The sequence below is a fragment of the Oncorhynchus mykiss genome, chromosome 11 (assembly GCF_013265735.2).
Source record: "Oncorhynchus mykiss isolate Arlee chromosome 11, USDA_OmykA_1.1, whole genome shotgun sequence".
NCBI lineage: Eukaryota > Metazoa > Chordata > Actinopteri > Salmoniformes > Salmonidae > Oncorhynchus > Oncorhynchus mykiss.
This window is the reverse complement of record NC_048575.1, coordinates 9,429,568-9,451,071: the sequence shown is the minus strand read 5'-3', so window position 1 is coordinate 9,451,071 and position 21,504 is coordinate 9,429,568. Positions and strand designations below refer to the sequence as shown.

General features: G+C 44.8%; 1 long non-coding RNA gene across 1 annotated transcript; it reads left to right on the top strand.

The window, feature by feature from the left end:
- The first annotated feature begins 3,601 nt into the window (after nucleotides 1-3,601).
- On the top strand, nucleotides 3,602-5,723 carry LOC110535241. Its single transcript, XR_005034553.1, has 3 exons — nucleotides 3,602-3,758; nucleotides 3,861-3,990; nucleotides 4,180-5,723. It is a non-coding gene; the product is annotated as an uncharacterized LOC110535241 (long non-coding RNA).
- The last annotated feature ends 15,781 nt before the right edge of the window (nucleotides 5,724-21,504 follow it).

Genomic DNA, 21,504 nt, shown 5'->3' with positions numbered 1-21,504 from the left:
GCAATACCCCGACAGAAGGCATGGACAGCAGCCCGGCACAGCGCCTCATGGCACGGCGCTTAAAAGCAGCTCTGCCAGTAGCCAGCACTCTCCTGGAGCCATGTGTGGTGACAGACGTGCTGGTGAAGCTACGTCACAGAAGACAGGTCTCCAAGTTCATCTACGACAAATCAGCAAAAGACTTACCTGAGCTCAGGGTGGGTGAAACGGTGCGAATGAAGCCACTACCAGGGGACCGGACAGGCCTCTGGAGACTCGGATCCTGTGTACAGAAAGTGGCACCACGCTCCTACTTGGTCGAAGTGAATGGATCACTGTACCGTCGTAACAGGGTTGACCTTCGGATTGCTGAGACAGCACCTACTCAGAACCCTGATGGTCAAAGGGGTCGCATGACAAAAGACAGAACCCCAGCAAGTCACATGGGGCCTGAGGCACTGGGCGAAGAGCCAGGGGATCACAGGTCGGCCGCTCCCTCACCCATCAATTCTCCCCTTAGACATTCAGGTGACACGCCTGTGCGGGAACCCGCAGTCCTCGCAGACAAGCCCCCTGTCTTTTCACGATGCGGGCGTCTGTCCCAGCCACCAAAAAGACTTAATCTGTAGGTTTCCCATCAGGGATTGTTGACAGAGATAAAAGTGAAGAGAATATCAAAATGTGTTGTTGTTCTGGAAAAAAAAAAAAAAAAAAAATACTAAACTGTTCATGTTGGAAATTGTTACTAGGTTTGTTTTGTTAGTGAATTGACACCTCCTGTCCTATTTTATTAAAGGGAAGATGTTATGGGTGTAAGATGGCACAGTGATGCCATCTGTTGGTAAATGTTCATTACTGCAACTCTTGTATTTTACCGGGGTGCTTGAGATACCCGGATGTGTCGTGATGTACTGAACAAGACTGGTTACTCGCATCAATGCCTCTGTCTCGTCATTTAGCATTCAAACAGCACTCTTTTTCCAATGGGGCCCTGGAGCACTCTGTGATGGCAGTTAATCAATTGCCACAAGAACTGCTCATGACTGCAATATCTAGTAGCCTCAGATCAAAATCAATGGTGCGGATAGGCTAACAACTATTTAGCTAGGCCTGGAATTAGAGCATGTCTGAAGACTCTCTTTCATCTGGAAGTGACAATTGTGAGTAAATGCGGCCACTTCTTTCAGAACAAATGTTGGAAGTCTGAACATGCAACACTAGCCCCCCTAACAACCCCGTTCTTAACGTGGTCTTGCCAGGAGTCCTCGTCTCTAAATATGCCTACACTGAGAGGAGGTGATATATTTACATTTATATTTAGATACTAAATTCATTTACTAAGCAGTGTCTCATTAACCAGACTGGCAATTATAAAAACTGGACCTTGTTTCCACCTAGTGGCAAATTATGTGAACAGACTTTTTCTTCAGTAAAACAAGTCTTCCTCTCCTCGGCAGAATTAGCATAACAGCAAGTGATACTCTCAAACTTCTTCTCCGTATATTATATCTGCATGACTTTGAAGAATGAGCCCACTAAATCATCTAGGCTATTGGTACGTCTGTACACGTACTGTACTTTGTACTTGTCTTCGGCTCATTCATCCCCCTTCCTCTCTCCTGTAACTATTCCCCAGGTCGTTGCTGTAAATGAGAACGTGTTCTGTCAACTTACCTGGTCAAATAATGGTTAAATAAAAATAAAACCCTGGTAGTCTTGGTGGGATACAGTGGCCCATAATATTATAATGCTTACTTTACTGATTGAATGTACTATTGCACAAAAACAAGGAGATGGAGCGTGTAGTGTATAATCTCACTTTTAAAGTCATATTCAGATATCTACTATTTCCTGCTATGGTCGACATTGTACACACAGCATAATGTTTAAATTCTCTATCCATGGCAGATACACACAATAAGGTATCACACGATGAAATCCCTCAAAATGGATGGCCAATCCTTCTAATTACCACTGTCGTCAGCCTGAATGGAGTGCGGGAATTCTATAGATGTAAATGGACTATCACTCTGTTATGAGACACTTCAATTTATTTTATTATAGGCTATGCATAGGTGACTCATCAGCCTCATCCTCATTGTTAGACTTTATGTGGCTGTGGGGAACTAACTGATAAAGCCACACCATAGAACAAGACTGACATCTGCAGTCCTAACTCATGCAAGACCTCCTGTCCTCCATCATTATCATTGCATTGAGATTTACACCCTGAAGTAAATGGCATTTGCTTCAATAACAATACCTCTGTTTAAATGCCTTATCATGCACACAGACACACACAGAGAGAGAGAGAGGAATGTGCACATCATTATAACACTGTACATAGCCATAATATGACATTTGAAACTTCTGTGAGTGTAATGTCTACTGTTAATTTGATTGTTTATTTCACTTTTGTTTATTATCTATTTCACTTGCTTTGGCAATGCTACCATCTGTTTCCCATGCCAATAAAGCCCTTTGAATTGAATTGAGAGAGATTAAATACTAAACAATTGAAGATGGAAATGTACTGCTAAATGTGTAGGCTACACCCATAGTAAACATTCACAAAAGTGATGATTGATGCTATGGAACTGTACCTACTGGTACCTTAGAATTTGCATTGGTAGGCCTCTAAGTGTGCTCCCCGTTTTGGGAGGTTTGGTTTGATCCAAGTCCTCGTACCCGGAAGTAATGTGAATATTTACATCAGCTGACATCAAATCAACTGACTACAATTACAGTTTAGGTTTTTGTTAGAATAACCAAAAATATATTCACATTTACGTTTGATAACTTGCATGTAAATAGCTACTAAGCATTTATATCTTCTAAAGCTAGGCGATAGCGAAAAGAGGTTGCTAAAGCCAGCAGGCTTACTCAATTCTAAACAAAGTAACGCTATTTCAAGTGTTGTCGGGATGTGTGTGTTTTGGTCCCAGATCTGTTAGGAAGCCTCTAACCTGGTCCCAGATCTGTTAGAAAGCCTCTAACCTGGTCCCAGATCTGTTAGGAAGCCTCTAACCTGGTCCCAGATCTGTTAGGAAGCCTCTAACCTGGTCCCAGATCTGTTAGGAAGCCTCACTGTGTCCTTGTGTGTTTTCCATTTTTTTCTCAATTCAAGAGCTAAATTGAATTGTAATTCTAATTTGACTGTCAATGACACATATGTGGAACATTTAAATTATTTTGTCTAATTCCTTGAGTTTAAATGGAATTGACCACAGTGTTGATTGCTAGCCCTACTCCTCCTACAATAGAAAATAAAGTTGTTTCTTTTCAGTATATCTGACACAGAGGAGGCTGGTAGGAGAAGCTATAGAAGGTTTCCATATTTTTTATTTTATTTATTTATTTATTTTTTTAAACCTTTATTTAACTAGGCAAGTCAGTTAAGAACAAATTCTTATTTACAATGACGGCCTAGGAACAGTGGGTTAACTGCCTGTTCAGGGGCAGAACGACAGATTTGTACCTTGTCAGCTCGGGGGTTTGAACTTGCAACCTTCCGGTTACTAGTCCAACACTCTAACCACTAGGCTACCCTGCCGCCCCCATATGTTTGAAACCATTCCATTTATTCCATATCTGCCATTGCAATGAGCCCGTCCTCCTATAGGTCCCCCCACCAGCCTCCACTGATCTGACATGATCAATTACTCAACATGACATGTTGATGGTTTGTGTCTCCCATTAGATGTTGGTGATATTCAGTCCAGGCTAATAGACCATAGGCCTGTCGTACAAGGGGAGATCTGCTATTTTATGAATTTGAGGTAAGTTTTCAGCTTGCACCATAACATGTGATTTGACCAATTTATTAATTGTAATTTGATCTTTGCTAACATGCACGTTTTTTTTATTTATTTTCTTTTCAGGAAAAACTTGGATTCAGAGAGAGCCGTTTCCTGGACAACCTGAACAAAATGGTGGTGGAGACCAATGAGCAGTCGTTGCCCAAATGTTCAGAGCACATGCATAAGCACCTCTGTGAGGCCCTCACACGATGTAAGCCCCTTCCTGACCTAGCCAGTGTATTTTTTTCAATTGCTAACCATTGCAGTTGTAATATGGACTGATTGAATGCTATCGTAATGTTTTCCAAATGACTTGACTTCGTTGTATTATTTCAATGGGCCTTACTGATAAAGCTGGAAAGTAGTTGAATGTAACATTGTTGCTTGTGTTTTTCTACAGTGGAGGATGGGAATCACACGTCACAGAGGATCCAGGAGAGGGAGCTATAGGCAGACCACGTAAAGACACAGGCTCTCTTCAAAGACCATGAATTACCAATAGTGATTTAACCATTCACAAGCATGGATTGTGACAACAGACCAGGGCCCAGTTTCTCGTTATCGATGGAACTTAGGCTTACGAGTGTATGAACAATGAATCGTATGACAACCGAAGAAGTTGCTTATGTTTCCCAAAACACTAAGCAGGGAGAACTTTCACTAAGTCTGTCGTTGGAGCAGGTGTCATTACTGATAGGATCGAAATAAAGGCAGCGCTGCTCACGGATCAGCTTGGTCCATTCAAATCTTACCTTAACATTATAATTATTCCAAAATACTGACGAAGGATCACCTATAGGCTATGGCTGCAAATATTAAGGTGGCTTATTAACCTAATGCTTATGCCCAGCCTACACCTCATTGCTCACATGTTACACATCATTAAATATATTTAGGCAAAAATGACCAACAGTAGCCTACAATTAGCCAAATAGAACTCAATTGATTGAACAAGAAATAGATTTCAATGTGATTGAAATGTGTAGTCTCTACTGTATTTACCTTTTATTACAGTCATCTGGGTTTTCTTTTTAGGCATTTTTTTTTTATCCTTTGCTTGTCTGTAACATACAATGACTTTAGTAACTTTGTAGTCAACTTTGTTCTGAATTTATAGGTGTTTACAGAGAGACAGATAAACATCTTGAGTGTGTTTAGCAGAGATCTTCTATGTATAAAGTTATGTGGAAGGGAGAAAAAGCACCTAACGATGCACTTAGCTCTCCACTAAGAGTGGTCTGAGGCAGTTAGTAAATAAAGATTGTTTTCAAGTGCGACTTTAGTTCTAATGGTTTTGGGAAACAACTCGGGGATTTACCAATGCTCCTACAAAGGTTCTAACGATGAACTTGGTTTTAAGATGCTTTTGGGAAACCGGGCCCAGGGGCGGATCATTTGGCACTAAACAGTAGATAGCTGTTTGAAACTGAGTACCACCCAAATCTCCCCAACAAGAGTGTTTTCATTTCCAATTTCATTTTTGTTTAGTTCAGATTTTTTTTTGTCTTCGAGCCTGACCCAGATCCTTGCATGTTGTGCACCTTAGAGCACCCAGTTGCAGGTGACCATAGACAGACAGAAGGAGGACTGGGAGGAGGAGGTGGATGAAGAGCATACCAAGGACATCGGACGCCTCAGCATCATGTACTGCGACATGAAGAAGGATCTGGCCAAATTCTCTCACTTTCGATCCTCGGTGTGTCTGTCTGTCTGCTTGAAATTAAGTTGTTGAATTTGATTGATGCGGTACTTAGTCGTTGGCACTAACAGAGGACTTCTGAGGACAAAAGTCAACAGTTTCCAGATCACAAATGACAAAGTGTGATTAACAACGTGGCATTTTCACAGCCCTTCAAAATCACAATTTTCTGGCCTGAGCACATGGAATATGTATGTCAAGTTCTGGAAAAATGTCATTTTTAAACCATAAATTACATGATTGTTCCTTGGCTGCTAAACTTCTTTTTTTAATGGAATTATGCTAGGAGGTGTTGATAGATGTGTGTTTTCTATGGTAGGGCAGATTTTCAAACCGTCAAACAATTTTGGCAACAGGGATCTTGGTCCAGGAGGGGATTGAATGTCTCCGCTGTAACCAAGAAACTTGATCTTGACATCTGGCCACTTAGCTAGCCAGGTTATTATTATTATTATATATATATATATAAATATATATATATTTTAATCTTTATTTAACTAGGCAAGTCAGTTGAGAACAAACTCTTATTTACAATGACGGCCTTAGTTAGCAAACCAAATACATAGCTGAAGCCCAGAGTTGGATATAATTTGACACATCTTAGATTTCTTATATTTATAGATATAAACAGTGGCGTAGCACCCCCCCCCCCCCCCCCCCCCCCCCCAAAAAAAAAGTTTGGACAGTATTGAAAGTCATAACGTTTGTATTTTGAAATTCAATGGTATATCGCCTAAACCTAATGTTTGCCTCCAACTGAATAAGAAAATAAACTGGATTTTGCCACTGATTTAGATATTTGAAGCTTCAGGCGAGTGAATGTCCGAAGTGCTATTCAAAGCTGGGGTTGTCAACGGCACAGGTCGACATCTCAAACTTTACTCACTGAGCAGTTTCCCTAACTAGGCGTGCCTCACCAACTCTTCAGATTAAGGTACAGTGAACCTTTGACATCAAGTACAACTAGCAACCTCTCAAAATAAGTACATCAGAAATGGTTTTAGTGAAGCAAACTCGAGCTGTCAGAAATGGACATTATTTAGTGGTGTTTTCCTGGGCCTCTTTATGTACCTTGTTAAATGGAGAGGTATACGTGTAGCGCTGTATGAAGTGTTTTGGTTAAAGACAGTATTTGCACTGGGCAAGGGCATGCTGTTTAGACTGATAGATGGATGGGCACGCTGACACATTCCTGACCTGCTGGGAACAGGATTAATCTTGGCAGAAAGTGACAGAACAAATATTTTAAATGGCTCTCATGAACACAGAATGTGGGCACGGCCGCCTTAAATAAGACTTCATTGTTGCGTGGGGGGGGATGCAGACCTCATCAATCAGTATAAGTAAAATAAAGCGTTGCTAAACTCTGCATGACTCAAGTGTGTTTTTTTTTTTTCTCTCTCTCGACTCGAATGTATACAACGTAGTTCAGCAATGCCTTTGACATGTCTGACAGCCGGGCTCGAACCGAGGCCCAGTATCCAATTTCAGTGGAGGTTGAGGCGCAGTCTTTTTCATTTTTGTTCGTGGTGACCCCTTTCCCTTCTGCCCGCGATGGCGGCTGCTGTCCCCTTACCCTGGGTCACCCTCTGTGAGTGACTTGACATCAGAGCAGGGCCGGTGTGTCATCAACAGAGATCAGAGAGGGCCCGACCGTGCCAGCAGATGTTGTGGAGGTATAGTGATGTAGCCAGGGGAGCCCTGGCAGCCCAGCCAGCTAGAGCCAGACAGGGCATCACCACTTAACGAGGAGTGACAATCCGAAAACGCAGCTCAGCTCCGCCAATCTTTTCTCTGGCCCGGTTTATTTGTCGGTTTAGTGAGAAAAACTGCCTGGGTATATTCCCGAAAGGTCAACAATAAAGTCAGCGTTAGCTATTCATGAAAAAGTACTGTAAGCCGTTTGCCCCTATTAAGTCCTCTGGTGTGGTGAGAATCTGGTGCACCCCTAACGTAAGTCTGGAGGATGTCACACTGTACTGTACATAGCAGATCTCCACTCAAGGGAAGCCTGGCCTGCGGCGGTTCTTACTCAAAGTACCTCTGGAGCGTGGGCATCCCGTCTTTTGACAGATACACTCACCACTCCAGGAAGTAGAGTGTGGAGCAGGTTGGACACCGAATGACCCCGGCGTTATCGTCCCTCCGGCCCACCGCCGCGTGTCTCAAAAACCAGGGCTTGTTATTCATCTCCGATGTTTACCAAGTCATTGTGTTCTTCCTGTTATGGAAAGAGAGTGTTGATCCCAGTCGACGAGCTGGCGGCCAACGAGCTGGGGGGGGGGGGGGTGACTATGTAAACACAGATTAGAAAATGTCTGATCACAGCCTGCCTCCATTTCTCTGAAACAAAAGAGGGGCCACATCCATGTTGTGTGTTTCAGGATGGGTTTGGAGGTAGCACAAGAGTGGAGTGGAAAGAGATTCCCTAACCTCTGATATCACAGCCTGTGCTTTCTTATTGAGTATACCTAATACAACCCAGGTGCATTGAGATGGTCTCTTCTTTCATCGCCTCCACTCCGTCTGAAGTGGAGAACAAATAATGGAGCGCTGTAGCTGTTCCAGTCTGCAGCCCGCTCCACTTGTCCCATCTCCCAGCGTTCTCACACATTTCAGAACCAATAAACCCTCACTGAACTGCTGCTTCTGAAAGCCTGACAGGGGCCCTTGGCAGTACCCCCTCCCCCCAGTGCACTCTTCAACTTCGTCAATGAGATTTCACTCTTCCCTGCGAGGGGGCTGAAAAGGAAACCTATTTTAAAAGTCAGCGATGGAACAATGTGAGGTGGTGGACATTCATCTCCTGAGATGTAGCTTCTGTACATTGAGGACATTCATTACAACAGCTCCTTAGATGTAGCTTCTGTACGTGGAGGACATTCATTACAACAGCTCCTTAGATGTAGCTTCTGTACGTGGAGGACATTCATTACAACAGCTCCTGAGATGTAGCTTCTGTACGTGGAGGACATTCATTACAACAGCTCCTTAGATGTAGCTTCTGTACGTGGAGGACATTCATTACAACAGCTCCTGAGTTGTAGCTTCTGTACGTGGAGGACATTCATTACAACAGCTCCTGAGTTGTAGCTTCTGTACGTGAAGGACATTCATTACAACAGCTCCTGAGATGTAGCTTCTGTATGTTGAGGACATTCATTGAAACATCTCCTTAGATGTAGCTTCTGTACGTGAAGGACATTCATTACAACAGCTCCTGAGATGTAGCTTCTGTACGTTGAGGACATTCATTACAACAGCTCCTGAGATGTAGCTTCTGTACGTTGAGGACATTCATTACAACAGCTCCTTAGATGTAGCTTCTGTACGTTGAGTGCATTCATTACAACAGCTCCTTAGATGTAGCTTTTGTATGTCCGCTCTCCTCCATTGTATCATATAATAGGCCTCTCACTCAATTACTGTGGGGTCCAAATGAAAACGGCAATGAACAATTGGGTGTGCTTCCAAGTTAATAACCTAGTATTACAACACCACAGGGAGCCGGTGAATGGGTCCTGTGGGGATGCTGATGCACATGGTAATATGAATTCTTTGGCAGTGGCAAACGATCACCCTGAGAATTACTAAGTGGCGAGAATAAGCTCTGAGGGCTTACATTTGGGTCATTTAGCAGACTCTCTTATCCAGTGTGACTTACAGTTAGTGCATTCATCTTAAAATATGTGGTTGTCCCACCTAGATTTCACAGTCATAGTAAGTACATTTTCCCTCAATAAAGTAGTTATCAGCACAGTCAGAGCTAGAAGACGGGTGGGAGGGGGGGAGAGCTTGGACTGGGCTGTGCGGGAGCTGCCCTCCCATAGGGGTGGGAAGGTCAAGAGACCAGAGGTGGCAGAATGAAGTGCTTGGGTTGGGGTGTAGGGTTTGAACATAACCTGAAGATAGAGAGGGGCAGTTCCTCTTGCTTCTTGCTTCTCTGTAGACAAGTACCGTGGCCTTGAAGTGGATGTGATCTTCGACTGGAAGCTAATGGAGTGTGCCGATGAGTGGGGTGACATGGGAGGTTGAACACCAGGCGGGCTGCAGCATTCTGGATAAATTGCAGGGATTTGATGGCACAAGCGGGGAGCCCAGCCAACAGCGAGTGGCAGTAGTCCAGAAGAGAGATGATACATTCCTGGATTAGGACCTGAGCTGCTTCCTGTGTAAGATAGGGTCGTACTCTACAGATATAGTAGAACTTTGACAACTCCAACACCATGGAGTTGTCAACCGTGATGGAGACGTCTTGGAGCGGGCAGGCATTCCTAAGGGAGGAAGAGCAGCTCCTTCTTGTCGAGGTTGAGCTTGAGGTGGTGGACTAACAAATCAGCTGAGACTGACAGAGTAGCGTGTCAGACACGCAGAGTAGCGTGTCAGAAGGGGGGAATGGAAAAAAGGTAGTTGAGTGTCATCCGTATTAAGAAATGTATATTTTTCTGAGGGGAAGTATGGTTATCCTCAGACACTGCTAGTTTAAAAAATGACAACGAGGTGGCATATGAAAACAGTTAGACAGGGACTCAAATGGAATTCTCTCACTTACACTTCACCTGGAAAATACCCAATAGGGCACCCATTTCGCCATGTAGTGTTTTTGGTCGGCTCGGTGTTTTTGGTCGGCACTACTAGTCCTGCCAAGTCCAATAAACCCAGATAAGGGCCAGCAAAAACAAACACTTTCCTCCGGTCAGTCAATAACAGACAGAACAATGGTCAGCGAGGTTGCAGGGAATGGCTTGTCATCACTGGCCGGCCTCTACTGGGAACATGCCGCTTGTTGTTTGTCTACAAGTTGTGGAATGTCTGGATCCTTTGCCAACTACATACCTCTACAGATGTATTTTTCTTTTCATATAACATGTACTATTTATAAATAATGACTATTTAAAAGGTTTTTGTCACCCCCAACGTCTAACCAATGTAGGTTCTAGATATTTTAGTCTGGCAGGCTATCGGGTCATTCCCATGGCAGGCTATCGGGTCATTCCCATGGCAGGCTATCGGGTCATTCCCATGGCAGGCTATCGGGTCATTCCCATGGCAGGCTATCGGGTCATTCCCATGGCAGGCTACCGGGTCATTCCCATGGCAGGCTATCGGGTCATTCCCATGGCAGTCTACCGGGTCATTCCCATGGCAGGCTATCGGGTCATTCCCATAGCAGGCTATCGGGTCATTCCCATGGCAGGCTATCGGGTCATTCCCATGGCAGGCTATCGGGTCATTCCCATGGCAGGCTATCGGGTCATTCCCATGGCAGGCTATCGGGTCATTCCCATGGCAGGCTACCGGGTCATTCCCATGGCAGGCTACCGGGTCATTCCCATGGCAGGCTACCGGGTCATTCCCATGGCAGGCTATCGGGTCATTCCCATGGCAGGCTATCGGGTCATTCCCATAGCAGGCTATCGGGTCATTCCCATGGCAGGCTATCGGGTCATTCCCATGGCAGGCTATCGGGTCATTCCCATGGCAGGCTATCGGGTCATTCCCATGGCAGGCTATCGGGTCATTCCCATGGCAGGCTACCGGGTCATTCCCATGGCAGGCTACCGGGTCATTCCCATGGCAGGCTACCGGGTCATTCCCATGGCAGGCTATCGGGTCATTCCCATGGCAGGCTATCGGGTCATTCCCATGGCAGGCCATCGGGTCATTCCCATGGCAGGCTATCGGGTCATTCCCATGGCAGGCTATCAGGTCATTCACATGGCAGGCTATCAGGTCATTCCCATGGCCGGAAATCTCCCAGATATTCCTCTTCTACTTCTCTTCTCTGTGTCGTTGGGAATGACGACGGAAAGGGGAAGAACCACTATGATTCCTCTGTGTCTCCCAGTAAGTTATTTGATAACAGGATATAGTCTGTGTCTTCAGGGGACAGTGGAGATCTATGGTTGTTATCAGACAGGTGTTTTTAAACTACTGCTTATTGTTCGATAACAGGTAATGGATGAGCTTTTAATGACCACAATAACAGTGACCTCTACCTGTTATCAGTCACAATACAGAAGAATGTAAAGTATTAACCTAATTCTGAGTTTCAAGAATGTCTCTCAATCAAGTATGCATCAAACATTGTTAGACCATGATACCCGTAGTCAAACGCAAGTGTGGCCTGAAACCGGAGGACCATTTTTAACAAAGGACAGAAAAGGCCACAGTATCTACCACCTGCTTAATGGAAAATTCCACCTCAAAATAATCGTTTGGTATTTGTTTCATTAGTCCATTGTTGGCATAGTCCCAAAATGGTTTGCTTGTCAGCAATCAAGTTTTCAAGATATGTACCTTTCAAAATTCAAAAATCATCCCTGTACGATGCAAAACGCACGTTGGGCAACTGAACCTGGGAGAGTGACATATAAAGTGGAGGAAATGATGAAGGTAATGGAGTCCAGGTGTGAATCATAATGATTCACGTGTGCGCAATAATGAGTGCCAGGTATGAATCATAATGAGTGCCAGGTATGAATCATAATGAGTGCCAGGTATGAATCATAATGAGTGCCAGGTATGAATCATAATGAGTGCCAGGTATGAATCATAATGAGTGCCAGGTATGAATCATAATGAGTGCCAGGTATGAATCATAATGAGTGCCAGGTATGAATCATAATGAGTGCCAGGTATGAATCATAATGAGTGCCAGATATGAATCATAATGAGTGCCAGGTATGAATCATAATGAGTGCCAGGTGTGAATCATAATGAGTGCCAGGTGTGAATCATAATGAGTGCCAGGTATGAATCATAATGAGTGCCAGGTATGAATCATAATGAGTGCCAGGTGTGAATCATAATGAGTGCCAGGTGTGAATCATAATGAGTGCCAGGTATGAATCATAATGAGTGCCAGGTATGAATCATAATGAGTGCCAGGTATGAATCATAATGAGTGCCAGGTATGAATCATAATGAGTGCCAGGTATGAATCATAATGAGTGCCAGGTGTGAATCATAATGAGTGCCAGGTGTGAATCATAATGAGTGCCAGGTATGAATCATAATGAGTGCCAGGTGTGAATCATAATGAGTGCCAGGTGTGAATCATAATGAGTGCCAGGTGTGAATCATAATGAGTGCCAGGTATGAATCATAATGAGTGCCAGGTGTGAATCATAATGAGTGCCAGGTATGAATCATAATGAGTGCCAGGTGTGAATCATAATGAGTGCCAGGTGTGAATCATAATGAGTGCCAGGTGTGCTTAATGATGAATCCCAGGATCGGTGGTTCGTACTCTGGCGACGTCGTATGCCGGAGGGGAGAAGCAGGAACAGACGTGACACATATAACTAATTTTTACCAAACTTTTATTTTTTTGTGTCAGCAATTGGTTCATTGTTCTTATCGCTCGGCAGTTATCCCACATTGCCTTATCTGAGTGAACAAAAAACCTAGTATACCAATACATTAATTAGAGCATGTAGGCATGAACTTGATTACTTTACCTGACTTACCTCTAAACTTAGTACTCGGTGTTGTACAGTAGGATGAATTTACATCCTCCCTTGAAAACGTTTCCCGTTTTGATGTCGTGAAATAAAGGAAGTGATTTAATGAAATCTATCGTTAAACGATCATGGGGAAATCCTTTCCCAACCATTTCATCAGTTGTTTATCGCTCGTTGTCGGCATATTGATGATTTAAGGAAATAATTCAACGAACAGAGATGTAATAGCTGGACGTAATATAAAAGATGATTCAGGAGCCTTCTCCTGGTGAGTGAAGTAGCAGGGACGGTAAAAGCCAGGCAAACACCATGGTGATCTTCCCTCTGTCAGTTTCTTTTAGTTCCTCTCTGAGGTCAAATTGGATCACACGGATCATCGATAAGAGTGCTGTACTGCTCTCATCTCCTCAACAAACGTAGGAGGATTCTCACGTGTTCCCAGGAACACACTATGCATTATACTGGGAACGGGTTCCCAGGCACACACTATGCATTATACTGGGAACGGGTTCCCAGGCACACACTATGCATTATACTGGGAACGGGTTCCCAGGCACACACTATGCATTATACTGGTAACGGGTTCCCAGGCACACACTATGCATTATACTGGGAACGTGTTCCCAGGCACACACTATGCATTATACTGGTAACGGGTTCCCAGGCACACACTATGCATTATACTAAGAACATGTTCCCAGGCACACACTATGCATTATACTGGGAACGGGTTCCCAGGCACACACTATGCATTATACTGGGAACGGGTTCCCAGGCACATACTATGCATTATACTGGTAACGGGTTCCCAGGCACACACTATGCATTATACTGGGAACGGGTTCCCAGGCACACACTATGCATGATACTGGGAACGGGTTCCCAGGCACACACTATGCATTATACTAAGAACATGTTCCCAGGCACACACTATGCATTATACTGGGAACGGGTTCCCAGGCACACACTATGCATTATACTGGGAACGGGTTCCCAGGCACACACTATGCATTATACTGGTAACGGGTTCCCAGGCACACACTATGCATTATACTGGGAACGTGTTCCCAGGCACACACTATGCATTATACTGGTAACAGGTTCCCAGGCACACACTATGCATTATACTAAGAACATGTTCCCAGGCACACACTATGCATTATACTGGGAACGGGTTCCCAGGCACACACTATGCATTATACTGGGAACGGGTTCCCAGGCACACACTATGCATTATACTGGGAACGGGTTCCCAGGCACACACTATGCATGATACTGGGAACGGGTTCCCAGGCACACACTATGCATTATACTGGGAACGGGTTCCCAGGCACACACTATGCATTATACTGGGAACGGGTTCCCAGGCACACACTATGCATTATACTGGGAACGTGTTCCCAGGCACACACTATGCATTATACTGGGAACGGGTTCCCAGGCACACACTATGTATTATACTGGGAACGGGTTCCCAGGCACACACTATGCATTATACTGGGAACGTGTTCCCAGACACACACTATGCATTATACTGGGAACGTGTTCCCAGGCACACACTATGCATTATACTGGGAACGGGTTCCCAGGCACACACTATGCATTATACTGGGAACGTGTTCCCAGGCACACACTATGCATTATACTGGGAACGGGTTCCCAGGCACACACTATGCATTATACTGGGAACGTGTTCCCAGGCACACACTATGCATTATACTGGGAACGGGTTCCCAGTCGGCCTTTTCTTTTTAATCTTCTAAATGTATTTTATGTATGTATTTTCTTTTTGACATCAGGCCTTTCATTTTAGCTGTGAATTATATTATAATATTCTGGTCAAGATCAGGCCATTGTGCATGGGATCCCGACTAGAGTGGGGGTTTTTTCTACCGTTATTTTGGAACCACTCTGTCCAGATGCTCCATCATTGTGAGTAGCCCTCTCCTCTAAACAGAAGGTTCCGGAATGAGATCTCTAAAGCACATCTCATATCCAACCAGAAACAAGCCCTGAAACCCAATAAATCAATCAATTGCGTTTTATAAGAGGGTGTGTTACCCACTCAGGAAATGGAGTATTCCCGCTGTTGCTTAGCCACCTTGTATCATGTTGAGTAGGAGACTGACAGCACAATGGGTGTGTGTATGTGTACGCTGTTTATGTGTATTTACGCAAGCTTACAAATGCACATGCGTGCGTGCAATTATGCGTTTGTGTCTGTGTGTGGCACAGCTCCAAACGATAGAACCCTGTGTCTGAGTCAGTCTCCCATCCTCGCTGCTCCGGGGAGGCCCAGGTCGGGCCTGGTCTCCCATCCTCGCTGCTCCTGGGAGGCCCAGGCCGGGCCCGGTCTCCCATCCTCGCTGCTCCTGGGAGGCCCAGGCCGGGCCCGGTCTCCCATCCTCGCTGCTCCTGGGAGGCCCAGGTCGGGCCCAGTGTCTTGGCAGAGGAATGCCTAGGAGTGGGCTTATCCAATAAAGGCAACTCTTTTTCGGGGCCCTGTGACAGCCTTAAGTTTTCATCCTCTCCCTCTCTGAATCCAAGTGGGCCGCTTCATCTCGGGCTGGCTCTCAGCCCCTAATGACTTTACCTTGAAGGAACAGAGGCCTGGAGCTAAAAGCAGCATTACTCATGTCCTGGCCGCCCATGTTAAGTGTGCGACGCACTGCTATCGTGTTATTCGGTTAAGAACCTGGTCCTGCAGCCGTGGGACTCAACAGAACACTCTGGTCTCTGTCTCTGACAGGCTGGGATCATCATGTACGAACATTGTCTGTTGTTGTTTGGAGTGGAGTCATCTTCAGTCACTTCAGGAATAGTCCCCAGTGGTCATGACACAATTAAAGCAGGGGTAAAAGAACCTTCAGGGCATGTAGAAGGAGTTTTTGTATTTGTCATCCATTATACCAAGGTGTTAGCCTACTACTTTGTACTTTGTATGTCATAACATTTAAAAACACAACAACAAAAAAGCATTATATATATGTCATTTTAACCTGTCACATTTCAACCCTGGCAGCACTTGGTTTTCCATAAGTCCTGTCTATAAATCTAAACTTACACTCAATACGATATACCCTGTTGTATTGTTGAGGGCTAGCAACCCTGTCAGTAGCAGTTGTGTGGGGCTGGAGCCTGCAGCAGGGCTGAGTCCTCTAGCAGGAGCAAAGGGAGGGAGGGAGGGAGGGAGGACCCTGGACCACAGATCAAAGTAGCCAGTGTGTAGAAGCCCTGAGCAGAGCACCTGCTCCTGCCTCGCCGGCCGGCCAAGTCAAACACATTATTCCACCAGCCGCGCTGTTTAATGGCTTCTGTGGGGACCCCGTGAGTGGAGGGCCATCCAGGGCTGCCTGAACTCATGCTACACAGGTACAGGCCATACACACACACTGTATACACATTCTAATAACGCAAACACAGAGACAAACTCACACAACAGACTCACACATAAATGCACATACACACACCTGGGCTTAGCCTAAGAGGAAAGCCTTTGCTGCCCCCACGCTCCCATTCTGATACACAGCGCTCTGGTGAGGGGAGTGTGGTTATGCTTGGACTGAGATCAATAATGAGCAGAGAACAAATCATCCTAAGGAAAACAGTAAACATCTGTTTTGAGACTTGGCCACCTCTAGTTGGCAACGTCAGGCTGGTCTTCCATGAGCGAGTGAAGGAAAATAAAAAACAAACCTTGACGTAGGGCTCGCTTAAGTGTCTTGTAATATGTCTAAACAGAATGATTTGGTCGTTTCTCAGACTGGCAGGTGAACGTCAGTGGTCATCGTGATTTTTAGAGCCCTTGAAAATACGGCTTGTTGAAAGATTACCTGTGACAGGACCATGTCTGTACAAGTCCTTGTGTCAGCTATGTGATTTGTACACTGGCGATGATGTTTTGATTACCAGACCGCATGCATTCAAATAAAAGTAAATCTCTTTTAAATAAGGTGGAGGACCAGCATGCTCCATGTATCTTACTATTATTTCGGCCTCTGTCTAGAAGTGGACCTTAAGAGACACATTGTGCCCTGTTACTATGGGGTATCTGGTTTAAGAGACACATTGTGCCCTGTTACTATGGGGTATCTGGTTAAAGAGACACATTGTACCCTGTTACTATGGGGTATCTGGTTAAAGAGACACATTGTACCCTGTTACTATGGGGTATCTGGTTTAAGAGACACATTGTGCCCTGTTACTATGGGGTATCTGGTTTAAGAGACACATTGTGCCCTGTTACTATGGGGTATCTGGTTTAAGAGACACATTGTGCCCTGTTACTATGGGGTATCTGGTTTAAGAGACACATTGTGCCCTGTTACTATGGGGTATCTGGTTAAAGAGATACATTGTACCCTGTTACTATGGGGTATCTGGTTAAAGAGACACATTGTACCCTGTTACTATGGGGTATCTGGTTAAAGCTCTGTCCCGACTTTTCTGTCTCAATGGCCACAAGAACGTTGAATGTTAATCTCACCAAACAGAATATGCCCCCCCTCCTCCCTCCCCTAACAGGCCAACAGCCGAAGTCTTCGCTGTCTGCCTTGTTAGTGGGGATCTGACTGGGTTGCCATGATGGCCGACTCCCTCCTGCCGCACCTATGGACAGCGGTGTGGTGATAGACTTTGCAGCTTGGCCCCTCTGCTCTCTCAATCTCAGCATCCAGCCACAGGGGAGCCTGAGATCTGGCAACCACCAACCTTTCTACAGGTCTGTGTGTGCTCTCCCCTGGTCCCGATGCTCTTGATGGCTTTTCCAGCAGGAAGACGGAGCTTAACGTTTGGAGGGGACCGCTGGCCGGAGCCCCGGCAGAGGGTCCTATCTCCAGTGCTCAGATTGCGCCACGTACGACTTGTTCAACAAGGAGCCGTGTTCATATTTCTTACAGACGTGGTGACACTTGACAATTTCAGAAAGCGAAAGCAGAAAGAATCTGCCAGGATAACCTTTTCTGTTCCTTTCCCTGCTCAGCCAACAGAGGTATCCAGACCCTGTTACCACGGTTATAGCTGAAGAATATTGTGACGAATCACTACGCCAGGTCGTTAAGTCTTGAGCATGTTTTCACCACAAAAAAACTAGCATTGAATTGAACACTAAATAGCAACAGTGCCTGTCCTGAGTTGTCTGCATGTAGATTATTCTGTGATCTGCTCCCCTAACCGCAGGTTCCTATCAAGTCAAAGACAAATAGGGAAGTGCTTGTATTCGTCCTGTTTTACACATGTACAAGTGTGTGGTGTGAAATAGATTTTTTTTTTTTTGCGTATCCTACTCCCCCCTACTCACCCTCGGAGAGTGGGGTGACGGCCAGGTCCCCAAAAATCACCTGCCCAACAAGGCCCTCACCTTTCCTGTACACAACCTGCGGACTGCCATGTTCACACCAGGAGTCACTGATGCAGAAGCCCGACCCTACTCCCAGGTTATAGTTCCAACATCTACCTCAGGAGACCTGTTTTTTTTTGTTAAGCAGAGGTAGAACACGAAAACAATGTGATACAATAGCCATCGCCATGGCGATCGACATCAGCCACGTGTGTCCATCCCAGATGAAAGGCACGGCGGCATGGGAGGCCTTTCCCCCACGGAACGGTGTAGAAGCTAGCCTGCGAATGACATCCGTTCCTCTCAATTGATTTGCTTCCTGTGTCCCTGAACGCCGTGTGATCATGTATGTCCTTCATATTTTCCCAGAAAACGTATGTACTGTTGTAAGACTTCCTATGTGATATGCTTTATGTTCAAGTAATCATCAAGAAGCTGCGCTGCGAGTTTCAATATTTAAAACAACTGTGGCGCTGCTGGCACATAAGTGTTGTACCTGAACTAATCAATTCGTTCAGTGTAGGCCTGCTGTTGATGTTATTGTAACATAACCTGGAAACAACTGTACCCTTCTGAAGATAATCCTGACCTTATTTCAGTGTTTTGTAAAGCTTAGCCCAGGAAAGTAAATAATATGCTCAAAAATGCTCACATGTTCCCAAAACCCAGTTACTGATTTAATATGGCCTGCTGTTCTCATTGAAACTCTCCAATGCAATCCACAGCTGTGAAGTAAGAGATGTATTGTGGTCAGGTTAACCAGGTTGTTTTGATCAAGATATCCTTTCTAAGCAAAGGTTTAACAACTGTGGATGGTGGGAACATGGTGTATCACAACATAGCAGCTTCTTCTCAACTCAATAACATTTTATAACTAGAAAAAAGTGTTTCATACTCCGTAAAGACAGACAGATGAGTAGGTCTTTGACTTATATTCTTCAACTTTGTTAGACAGAAATCTGACTGTGCCATTAATTTGGTCCTCACTCTCTTTCTCTATTTCAGTCTCCTAATCAGTCTCCCTTTCAGTCTCACAGTCAGTCTCTCTTTCAGTCTCCCAATCAGTCTCTTCCAGTCTTTCACCAAACCACCTGTCGACTACTGCACTCTCGAGCACTAACTGAAGGAAATTAGGAAAATAAACAGACCATTAATCTGCTTTTTCTATGACATCCTGTACTGTATAGCTGGCCTGGCAAGCTGCCTACTGTCAACAATGGGTAACTGGCGCTGGAACTATGTGCCCTTCGGTAGAAGAGGCATACGTAAATGTGTCAGCTGCAATTTAGTCACATTTACTACCAGTATGACATGTTGAGATGAAGCTGTTGGGATGTATTGTGAAATGTGGTTTCCTGGGTAGCGACAGAGCACCGATGGGAGATTCGACTCTCGACGTTATTTATCATGTGTGGAGGTTAAAGAAAATAATATTGTATATTATTTTTCACCTGCTGTTAGCTATAAAGGCATAGGTTTCATTGGTAAGGCGGGGTTGGAATGTGATAGGGTGGCAAGAGCGTCAGCTCTGGGTCGTTGGGGTGTATATTATACAGTTCTCTTCTGATCAAAAATGTCTATTACAAATTGGGTGGTTCTAGTCCTGAATGCTGATTGGCTGACAGCCGTGGTATATCAGACGGTATACCACATTTTTGACAATGGGCTGTATCCAGGCACTCCGCATTGCATTGTGCGTAAGAACAGCCCTTAGCCGTGGTATATTGGCCATATATCATACCCCCTCGGGCCTAATTGCTTAAATTAACACTTCTGTGTGTAACATTTCAAAGCATACTGAAACCACCTGCCAAGAAGTGATATGTGAGCACAATGGACAAGATGAGATGTAGAATTCAAACAAAGATGTCACAACTTGAGACTTGTTGGGGGTGGTGGTGGTGATGGTGATGGTGGTGGTTATGGTGGTGGTGGTGGTAATGGTAGTGGTTATGGTGGTGATGGTGGTGGTTATGGTAGTGGTTATGGTGGTGATGGTGGTGGTTATGGTAGTGGTTATGGTGGTGATGGTTGTGGTTATGGTTATGGTGGTGATGGTGGTGGTGGTTATGTTGGTGGTTATGGTTATGGTGGTGGTGGTTGTGGTGGTGAAGGTGGTGGTTATGGTGGTGGTGATCGGGGTGGTGTGGATGGTGGTAGTGGTGATGGTAGTGGTGGTGGTGATGGTTTTGGTGATGGTTATGGTGGTGATGGTTATGGTGGTGCTGGTGATGATGGTGGTGCTGGTGGTGGTGGTGGTTATGGTGGTGATGGTGGATGTGGGGAGGTGGGTGTCACTCAGCCCTATAATTTTGTTAGGTCTTGCGCTCTACGCCTCAACCAATTGGGTCACTACTCAAGCATTTTATGAATCCGTTCTGACCGGGAGGCATGCTTGGGTTTTAAGGACCTTATTTCAGTGTTTTGTAAAGCTTAGCCCAGGAAAGCCCCGGAAAGTAAATAATATTCAAAAATATATATATATTTCTCACATGTTCCAAAAACCCACTTACTGATTTAATATGGCCTGCTTTTCTCATTGTGCATTTTGAATCTGAAACGTTCTCATTATAGACCGAGACTTGAAAGTGAAACTCTCCAATGCAATCCACAGCTGTGAAGTAAGAGATGTATTGTGGTCAGGTTAACCAGGTTGTTTTGATCAAGATATCCTTTCTAAGCAAAGGTTTAACAACTGTGGATGGTGGGAACATGGTGTATCACAACATAGCAGCTTCTTCTCAACTCAATAACATTTTATAACTAGAAAAAGTGTTTCATACTCCGTAAAGAGAGACAGATGAGTAGGTCTTTGACTTATATTCTTCAACTTTGTTAGACAGAAATCTGACTGTGCCATTAATTTGGTCCTCACTCTCTTTCTCTATTTTAGTCTCCCAATCAGTCTCTTTTTCAGTCTCCCAATCAGTCTCTCTTTCAGTCTCCCAATCAGTCTCTCTTTCAGTCTCCCAATCAGTCTCTTTTTCAGTCTCCCAATCAGTCTCTCTTTCAGTCTCCCAATCAGTCTCTCTTTCAGTCTCCCAATCAGTCTCTTCCAGTCTTTCACCAAACCACCTGTCGACTACTGGACTTTCAAGCACTAACTGAAGGAAATTAGGAAAATAAACAGACCATGAATTTGCCTTTCCTTTGACAGCCTGTACTGTATAGCTGGCCTGGCAAGCTGCCCACTGTCATCAATGGGTAACCAGTAGGCACTGG